Consider the following 250-nt stretch of genomic DNA (forward strand, 5'->3'; position numbering starts at 1 on the left):
AACCCAAATAGACAGACAAGCTGAAACAAACACAAATAGACAGATACACAGAAAAAGTATGATAATAATGACAGAGACAGAGACAGACCGAGATAAAGAGAGGAGGGGGGGGGGGGAGCCACGTGTCTGAGTCGTGGCTGACAGCCGAGACCCGCAACGGAAGATCTTGAGCAAACAAACCTCTTTACTTAGGACTGTGCGATAGAAGGAGGCTGCGAGAAGAACACTGAGTAAGGACAAGGGGACTGAA

At 48.0% G+C, this 250-nt stretch overlaps 1 protein-coding gene across 1 annotated transcript in view; it reads left to right on the top strand.

Annotated features, from left to right (window-relative positions):
* Positions 1–250, top strand: part of LOC119591330 (glutamate receptor ionotropic, kainate 2-like) — a gene marked incomplete at both ends in the record, with an annotated part of 143,921 nt that overhangs the window by 84,644 nt on the left and 59,027 nt on the right.

The sequence above is a fragment of the Penaeus monodon genome, chromosome 28, assembly GCF_015228065.2.
Source record: "Penaeus monodon isolate SGIC_2016 chromosome 28, NSTDA_Pmon_1, whole genome shotgun sequence".
Classification (NCBI taxonomy): domain Eukaryota; kingdom Metazoa; phylum Arthropoda; class Malacostraca; order Decapoda; family Penaeidae; genus Penaeus; species Penaeus monodon.